The sequence below is a fragment of the Oryx dammah genome, unplaced genomic scaffold, assembly GCF_014754425.2.
Source record: "Oryx dammah isolate SB20612 unplaced genomic scaffold, SCBI_Odam_1.1 HiC_scaffold_12, whole genome shotgun sequence".
Taxonomy (NCBI): domain Eukaryota; kingdom Metazoa; phylum Chordata; class Mammalia; order Artiodactyla; family Bovidae; genus Oryx; species Oryx dammah.
Window position 1 is genome coordinate 69,589,289 of NW_024070196.1, and position 8,933 is coordinate 69,598,221.

The following is an 8,933-nucleotide window of genomic DNA, read 5'->3' on the forward strand; positions in this document are numbered from 1 at the left end:
CACTCTTTTGTGTTTGCTCTCTTTTCCTAGTTCAGTGTCTGTGAGATTCCTCCATGTTGTACTGTGTAGGTTGTTCCTTTTTAACTGATGAGTAGTATTACACTGAACGAATGTACCAAAGTCTGTTTATTGATTTACCTGTTAGTCGACATTTGGGTTGCATCTAATTTCTTGCTATAGATAAAACTATCGTAAGCACTTGTGTTGAAGTCCTTTTGTGGATGTATGTTGTCTTTGTCTGTTCTGGAGAGCTATGACAAAATAGGTAGCTTATAAACAATAGAAATTTATTTCTCAGTTCAAGAATCTGGCCAGCTCAAGATCAAGGTGCCAGCAGGGTTGAGTTTTGGTAAGGGCCCTCTTCTTGGTTCAGAGCTGGGGCCTTCTCACTGTGTGCTCACCTGGAGGAAGGAGCTAAGCATCTCTCTGAGACCTCTTTATAAAGGCACTAATCCCATTCATGGGTGCTTCACCTTCATGACCTAATCGTCTCCCGAAGACCCTGCCTCCTAATACCATTACCTTTTGGGGTTAGGACTCAACATGTGAATTTTAGGGGGCACATTTAGACCATAGCACATGTTTTCATTTCTCTTGAGTAAATACTTACAAGTGGAATTTGCAGTGTCATAGGCTACATGTAGGTTTAACTTCATAAGAAATTGTAAGAATTTGTTTGAACAATGTTTTTGGAGAATAAGTCAGAACATTGGATTGGGAGCTCAGAGATCAGGCAATGACCTTGGACAAATCACCCTTCCTCTTTGAATCTCAATTTCCACTATAAAACGGGCATGTGTGCATATTCAGTCGCCTAGCAGTGTCCAACTCTTTGTGACCCCATGGACTGTAGCCCACCAGGTTCCTCTATCCATGGGGTTTTCTAGGCAAGAATACTGGAGTGGGTTGCCATTTCCTACTCCAGGGGATCTTCCCAGCTCAGGGACTGAACCTGCGTCTCCTGTGTCTCCTCCATTGACAGGTGGATTCTTTACCACTATGCCACCTCGGAAGTGACAGGGTGGATTAAGTGCTCTTAAACCTCTTTCAGCCTGAAGAGTCTTTATATCTTAGAGATTGTGGAAATTGAAAGCCTGACACATGTCTGATTCAGGTATTAAAAAACTGGCCCTCAAGGCCACTCACCAGCAACTTCTGGTGCCCAAGAAGGCACAAGCAGCCCTCCCATATCAGGGCTATGTGGGTGTAATCACAATGTTAATGACAGTGGTGATTTGAAGAGGCGTTTGCCCCAAAAAGCTCACAGTTCTTTCACATGAAACAATGACTTTGACTTGACTTTGGAGAATATCAGATGAAGCTCTCACAAGGAGTGGAAATGGGAAACAAGTGGGTATTGACTCAGGATGAATGAAAACAAGAGATTAAACTAATATTTGTGATGATTGCTGGCTGGCTAGCAGAGCAAATGGGCTTTGTGGTGGCCTTCCATTAAAAATAGGCCTTATGGTTGGATCCATGTCCTGAAGTGAAGTGAAGTCACTCAGTCGTGTCTGACTCTTTGCGACCCCATGGACTGTAGCCTACCAGGCTCTTCCCTCCATGGGATTCTCCAGGTAAGAATACTGGAGTGGGTTTGCCATTTCCTTCTCCAGGGGATCTTCCTGATCCAGGAATCGAACCCGGATCTCCTGCATTCCAGGCCTTATGGTTGGATCCATGTCCTAAGTCTGTAATTTAAAAAATCTCAGTTTCCTTCTCCACTTTTTTCAAACACAACCCTGAACCATCTCCTCTCATCCATCAGCAATTACAGTCTCAGCAAAGGTCAATTCCTTATTCGACCTACGTGTCAGAGCCAAATTAAACCTGGAAGGTCAACCAGCAGGTCCTCCTTCAATCACAGAATCACTTGGAAGACAGAGATTTCAGGATTTTTCATTTTGTAACATCACAGTGATTCTTTCTTTGAGTGAGTGAAAGTTGCACAGTTGTGTCCAACTCTTTGCAACCCCATGGATTGTAGTCTACCAGGTTCTTCTGTCCACGGAATTCTCCAGGCAAGGATACTGGAGTGGGTTGCCATTTCCTTCTCCAGGGGATCTTCCCGACCTGGGGATTGAACCCATGTCCTGCATTGGAGGCAGATTCTTTACCGACTGAGCCACTAGGGAAGCCTGAACTTAAAGAACTTAAGAGGTTCTTTTTTTAAAGGTAGCCAATCTAGAATTGATGGTTCTTCAACTAAGAATTTTCCTCTGTGCTTTGGAGTTGATATTTTTGTGTATGTCTATGTGGGTTTATTATTTATGGGGATGTTCATATGTGTTTGTGTATATATGATTTCATTTTTATACCTGTTCTATAATACTTTTAAAATTGGAGTATAGTTGTTTTACAATGTTGTGTTAGTTTCTGCTGTACAACAAAGTCAATCAGCTATATGTTTACATATATATAATACTTTAAGGTAGTGTAAAACATTAGGCTAAACCCCAGGCCACTGATGATTACATCTTTGTTATTCAATGTAATGAGAGTGATGCTCTTCTTTTCTCGCCTCCTGGTAGGATTTTCCAAACTTGTCAAAAACCTATTGAAGAGTTTGGTCAAGACCCTTAAAAAAATCCCAGGGATCAGTTATACTTGACTGTGGGTTAGGTCTTTCTATTGCTAAGACAGATCTTTCTTTAGCTGAGCCTATGTTTTATTACTTTGTCTTAGCATTTTTGGTGTCTCAACAAGGACAAATGAATCATCATTTGGAAAGGTGTGTGTGTGTGTGTGTGTGTGTGTGTGTGTATTAGTATTTATTTATAATGACTCCTAGGAAATGGCAACCCACTCCAGTATTCTTGCCTGGGAAATCCCAAAGACAGAGGAGTTTGGCAGGCTACAGTCCATGGGGTCACAAAAGAGTCAGACATGACTGAGTGACTAAACAACAACAAATTCTGTTCGTGTGAATGAAGGCTGAAGATCATATTGGGAGACCTTTCATGGGTTGGCGGTGACTGTGACCACTAGAAAGCATGTGTAGGAGAAGAAAACTCTTTCTGGGAAGCCAGTGTTGTGGTTCACTCATTTTCACACTTGTAAGCATTGCCTGGGTAATCAAGTCCATTTGCTTCACTATACTTTAATCCCAGGGTAAAAAATAAATCCACGCAGGAACCTGCAGACCTGGGTTTCGGACCCAGCTCTTCCACCAACAATCTGGGCGACCTTGACGAGGTCATGCATTCTCTGCGCCTCAGTTTCTCACGATGAGGTCTTTTCCCTATTAGCTTCTGTACTCCTACATCTTTGCATCTTGCTATCTGCAGCACCCAGAGCAGTGCCAGGCGCATATAGGACACTCCAAATACATTTCTTTTCTTTCTTTATTTTTTAAAAATATTTGTTTGTTTGGCTGTACTGGGTCTTAGTTGTGGCATGTGGGATCTGTTAATAGTCTCCGGACGAGGATTAAACCTGGGCCCCCTGCACTGGGAGTGTGGAGTTTTAGACACTGGACCCCCAGAGAAGTCCCTCAAAATATATTTCTTGAGCCAGTGAATATATTACGAAGTCAAGTTGGAAGATCTCTGAGGTCCCCAAATACTTGAATATTCAGTGATCCTAGTGTAGTGTTCTTCCTCTTTCCCTCGTACCCTCCCTCCTTCTTACTATCTACTGAACTAATTAATTTGACATTCTCATATTTCCAATATAAGCATACATAAAGTCTCCCAGTCATCCAGATATTCTCCCTGAAGGCAATCAATTTTGCCAGTTTCTTGTGTTCCCAAGAGATTTTAAAATTGTACATGTAAGCAAGTATGTACCTATATGCTTCTCTTACCCCCTGATATTTTACACTAATTTTAGCATACTATACATTGTTTTGTATACTTTGCTTTAAATTATCTTTGAGATCAATACTTATAAATATACAAGAGCTTTCTTTTTTATTTTTAGTGGCTGTGTACTATTATTCCATTAAGTGGATAAACTGTAATATATTTAACCAATACTTTATATGGATAGGGATTTAGGTTGCTTCTAATCTTTACCCATTGCAAATAGTGCTGCAATAAATAACTCTGAACATAGGTCATTTGCCCTTTTGTAAGTCTATCTGTAGCATAAGTTCTTAGGAAAAAAGGATTGGGTCAAAGGGTATGCACATATATAATTTTCAATAGATTTTAAGAGCAGTTTTAGGTTCACAGCAAAATTGAGCTGGAAGTACAGAGTCGCCATATACCTTCCTCCTCCACGCACAGCCTCTGCCACTGCCAACATGCTGCCCAGGACGGCACGTTTCTTAGAATCAGTGAACCTATGCGGATGCCTCATTATCACCCACAGTCCGTAGTTCGCATCAGGGCTCGCTCTTGGTATTGCACATTCTATGAGTTTTAACAAATATATAGCAATGACATGTATCTATAACTAGAGTATCATACATAATAATTTCACTGCCTTGAAAATTATCTATGTCCTTCTATTTATCTCCTTTTCCTCTCTAAACGTGGGCAATCACTGATCTTTTTACTGTTTTCATTGTTTTGCCTTTTCCAGAATGTCATAAAGGGGGAATTACACGACTGATGTGACTTAGCAGCAGCAGCAGCACACAGTATATAGCCTCTTCAGCTTTTTATAAGTTTTATTTATTTACGTATTTATTTTGTTTTCACTGGGTCTTTGTTGCTGCTTGTGGGCTTTCCTTAGTTGGGCAAGCCGGGGCTACTCTTCGTTGGGGTTTGCAAGCTTCTCATTGTGACGCTACTTTTGTTGCAGAGCACAGGTGCTAGGTGTGCAGGCTTCAGTAGTTGTAGTACGTGGGCCTAGTAGTTGTGGCTCATGGGCTCTAGAGCGTGAACTCAGGGGTTGTGGCCCAGGGCTTAGTTGCTCCAGGGCATGTGGGATCTTCCCAGACCAGGGATTGAACCCATGTCACCCGCATTGTCAGGTGGATTCCTATCCAGGAAAGTCCTTGGATTGACTTCTTTCACTCATTGGTACGCATTTAACATTCCTGTTCTTTTCTTGGTTAGATAGAATATTTGTTTCATCACTGAATGATATTCCATCTTTCGGATGCAGGCCAGTTTATCCATTCACTTACTAAAGTACATCTTGGTTTTTGCCAAGTGTTGGCAGTTATGCTGTAAACATCTGTATGCAGGTTTTTATGCAGACATGTTTCAGCTCCATTGAGTAAATATCTGGGAGCACTATTGCTGGATTGTATGGTAGGACTGTTTGGTTTTGCAAGAAACTGCCAAACTGCCTTCCAAAGTGGCTGCACCATTTTACATTCTCATCAGCGATGAATGAGAGCTTTAGTTGTTCCATATTCTTGTCAGCATTTAGTGTTCTCAGATTTTTGGATTTTGGCCATATCTATGGGTGTGTAGTGGTATCTCATTGTTGTAATTTACAACTCTCTAATGACATGTGTTGCGAGAGGGCATCAGAGGGCAGACACACTGAAATCATAATCACAGAAAACTAGTCAATCTAATCACACACACCACAGCCTTGCCTAACTCAATGAAACTAAGCCATACCCTGTGGGGCCACCCAAGAAGGGCGGGTCGTAGTGGAGATTTCTGACAGAATGTGGTCCACTGGAGAAGGGAATGGCAAACCACTTCAGTATTCTTGCCTTGAGAACCCCATGAACAGCATGAAAGGCAAAATGATAGGATACTGAAAGAGGAACTCCCCAGGTCAGTAGGTGCCCAATATGCTACTGGAGATCAGTGGAGAAATAACTCCAGAAAGAATGAAGGGATGGAGCCAAAGGAAAAACAATCTCCAGTTGTGGATGTGACTGGTGATAGAAGCAAGGTCCGATGCTGTAAAGAGCAATATTGCATAGGAACCTGGAATGTCAGGTCCATGAATCAAGACAAATTGGAAGCGGTCAAACAGGAGATGGCAAGAGTAAACGTTGACATTCTAGGAATCAGCAAACTAAAATGGACTGGAATGGGTGAATTTAACTCAGATGACCATTATATCTACTACTGTGGGCAGGAATCCCTTAGAAAAAATGGAGTAGCCATCATGGTCAACAAAAGAGTCTGAAACGCAGTACTTGGATGCAATCTCAAAAATGACAGAATGATCTCTGTTCGTTTCCAAGGCAAACCATTCAATATCACAGTAATCCAAGTCTATGCCCCACCAGTAACACTAAAGAAGCTGAAGTTGAATGGTTCTATGAAGACCTACAAGACCTTTTAGAAGTAACACCCAAAAAAGATGTCCTTTTCATTATAAGGGACTGGAATGCAAAAGTAGGAAGTCAAGAAACACCTGGAGTAACAGGCAAATTTGGCCTTGGAATATGGAATGAAGCAGGGCAAAGGCTAATAGAATTTTGCCAAGAAAATGCACTGGTCATAGCAAACACCCTCTTCCAACAACACGAGAAGACTCTACCCATGGACATCACCAGATGGTCAACACTGAAATCAGATTGATTATATTCTTTGCAGCCAAAGATGGAGAAGCTCTATACAGTCAGCAAAAACAAGGCCAGGAGCTGACTGTGGCTCAGATCATGAACTCCTTATTGCCAAATTCAGACTTAAATTGAAGAAAGTAGGGAAAACCACTAGACTATTCAGGTATGACCTAAATCAAATCCCTTATGATTATACAATGGAAGTAAGAAATAGATTTAAGGGACTAGATCGGATAGATAGAGTGCCTGATGAACTATGGACTGAGGTTTGTGACATTGTACAGGAGATAGGGATCAAGACCATCCCCATGGAAAAGAAATGCAAAAAGGCAAAATTACTGTCTAGCGAGGCCTTACAAATAGCTGTGAAAAGAAGAGAAGTGAAAAGCAAAGGAGAAAAGGAAAGAAGCATCTGAATGCAGAGTTCCAAAGAATAGCAAGAAGAGATAAGAAAGCCTTCCTCAGTGATCAATGCAAAGAAATAGAGGAAAACAACAAAATGGGAAAGACTGGAGATCTCTTCAAGAAAATTAGAGATACAAAAGGAACATTTCATGCAAAGATGGGCTTGATTAAGGACAGAAATGGTAGGGACCTCACAGAAGCAGAAGATATTAAGAAGAAGTGACAAGAATACACAGAAGAACTGTACAAAAAAGACCTTCATGACCAAGATAATCTCGATGGTGTGATCACTCACCTAGAGCCAGACATCCTGGCATGTGAAGTCAAGTGGGCCTTAGAAAGTATCACTATGAACAAAGCTAAGTGGAGGTGGTGGAATTCTAGGTGAGCTATTTCAAATCCTGAAAGATGATGCTGTGAAAGTGCTGCACTCAATATGCCAGCAAATTTGGAAAACTCTGTGAGCGGCTTCACTTTCACGCATTGGAGAAGGAAATGGCAACCCACTCCAGTGTTCTTCCCTGGAGAATCCCAGAGATGGGGGAGCCTGGTGGGCTGCCGTCTGTGGGGTTGCACAGAGTCGGACACGACTGAAGTGACTTAGCAGCAGCAGCAGTGGCCACAGGACTGGAAAAGGTCAGTTTTCATTCCAATCCCAAAGAAAGGCAATGCCAAAGAATGCTCAAACTACTGCACAATTGCACTCATCTCACACGCTAGTAAAGTAATGCTCAAAATTCTCCAAGCCAGGGTTCAGCAATATGTGAACCATGAACTTCCAGAGGTTCAAGCTGGTTTTACAAAAGGCAGAGGAACCAGAGATCAAATTGCCAACATCTGCTGGATCATGGAAAAAGCAAGAGAGTTCCAGAAAAACATCTATTTCTGCTTTATTGACTATGCCAAAGCCTTTGACTGTGTGGATCACAATAAACTGTGGAAAATTCTGAAGGAGATGGGAATGCCAGACCACCTGACCTGCCTCTTGAGAAACCCATATGCAGGTCAGGAAGCAACAGTTAGAACTGGACATGGAACAACAGACTGATTCCAAATAGGAAAAGGAGTACATCAAGGCTGTATATTGTCACCCTGCTTATTTAACTTATATGCAGAGTATATCATGAGAAACGCTGGCTTGGAAGAAACAGAAGCTGGAATCAAGATTGCCGGGAGAGATATCAATAACCTGAGATATGCAGATGACACCACCCTTATGGCAGAAAGTGAAGAGGAATTAAAAAGCCTCTTGATGAAAGTGAAAGAGGAGTGCTTGCTTTGGCAGCACATATACTAAAATTGGAACGATATAGAGAAGATTAGCATGGCCCCTGTGCAAGGATGACATGCAAATTCATGAATCGGTCCATGTTTTTAAAATGTCTATCCTTTTGCCACTAAAAAAAAAAAAAAGGAGAAAGAAAGTGAAAGGGGAGAGTTAAAAAGTTGGCTTAAAGCTCAACTTTCAGAAAACTAATATCATGGCATCTGGTCCCATCACTTCATGGGAAATAGATGGGGAAACAGTGTCAGACTTTATTTTTGGGCACTCCAAAATCACTGTAGATGGTGACTGCAGCCATGAAAGTAAAAGATGCTTGCTCCTTGGAAGGAAAGTTATGACCAACCTAGATAGCGTATTCAAAAGCAGAGACATTACTTTCCCAACAAAGGTCTGTCTAGTCAAAGCTATGGTTTTTCCAGTAGTCATGTATGGATGTGAGAGTTGGACTGTGAAGAAAGCTGAGCGCCGAAGAATTGATGCTTTTGACCTGTGGTGTTGGAGAAGACTCTTGAGAGTCCCTTGGACTGCAAGGGGATCTAACCAGTCCATTCTGAAGGAGATCAGCCCTGAGATTTCTTTGGAAGGAGTGATGCTGGAGTTGATTCATTGAAAAAGATTCTGATGCTGGGAGGGATTGGGGGCAGGTGCAGAAGGGGACGACAGAGGATGAGATGGCTGGATGGCATTACCGACTCGATGAACGTGAGTTTGAGTGAACTCCAGGAGTTGGTGATGGACAGGGAGGCCTGGCGTGCTGCGATTCATGGGGTTGCGAAGAGTTGGACACGACTTAGCGACTGAACTGAACTGAACTGA

At 42.0% G+C, this 8,933-nt stretch overlaps 1 non-coding gene across 1 annotated transcript; it reads left to right on the forward strand.

Moving 5' to 3' along the window:
• Positions 1-8,101: 8,101 nt before the first annotated feature.
• Positions 8,102-8,208, forward strand: LOC120871660. The gene has a single exon (XR_005723083.1). It is a non-coding gene; the product is annotated as a U6 spliceosomal RNA (small nuclear RNA).
• The last annotated feature ends 725 nt before the right edge of the window (positions 8,209-8,933 follow it).